This window comes from Bos taurus, chromosome 4 (genome assembly GCF_002263795.3).
Source record: "Bos taurus isolate L1 Dominette 01449 registration number 42190680 breed Hereford chromosome 4, ARS-UCD2.0, whole genome shotgun sequence".
NCBI classification, from domain to species: domain Eukaryota; kingdom Metazoa; phylum Chordata; class Mammalia; order Artiodactyla; family Bovidae; genus Bos; species Bos taurus.
This window is the reverse complement of record NC_037331.1, coordinates 91,578,646-91,579,208: the sequence shown is the minus strand read 5'-3', so window position 1 is coordinate 91,579,208 and position 563 is coordinate 91,578,646. Positions and strand designations below refer to the sequence as shown.

Genomic DNA, 563 nt, shown 5'->3' with positions numbered 1-563 from the left:
GAAGATCAAGGGATGTTTTGGACGTGGAAGGAACCAACTGGTTTTCCCAGATCTTTGTGCCTTACTCTCACCTTAGCTTCACCACCAGTATGTTAAAAATGGGCCAATCTATGAAAGAAAGGAATCTGATAACTCAATTACAGTAATGTATCAATGACTGAAAACAGCTGGGTATCCCTTCTCAGAGGACTTTGAATTTAAAAGAATATGTATGAGAGTTCCCTGGTGGTCTAGTGGTTAGGATCTGGTACTTTTACTGCTATGGCCCAAGTTCAATCCCTGGTTAGGGAACTGAGATCCTGCAAACTGTTCAGTGTGGGGAAAAAAAAAATCTGAAAAAGAATGAATATATATGTGTATAACTGAATCAGTTTGCTGTACATGCGAAACTAGCACAATATTGTTAATCAACTATGGCCCAATAAATTAAAAAAAAAGAATACTCTGGAATGGCAATGGATGTGGAATGATGGACTTCAGATGCTTTGGATCTTGGCAGGGAGGTATTTACTGGGTGGGAAAAGGAAAAAGAATTTCCTTGCTTCTCTTACCACAGTGGTTCT

At 39.1% G+C, this 563-nt stretch overlaps 1 non-coding gene across 1 annotated transcript; it reads left to right on the top strand.

The window, feature by feature from the left end:
* Positions 1–219: 219 nt before the first annotated feature.
* Positions 220–291, top strand: TRNAK-UUU (transfer RNA lysine (anticodon UUU)). The gene has a single exon. It is a non-coding gene; the product is annotated as a tRNA-Lys (tRNA).
* Positions 292–563: the final 272 nt, after the last annotated feature.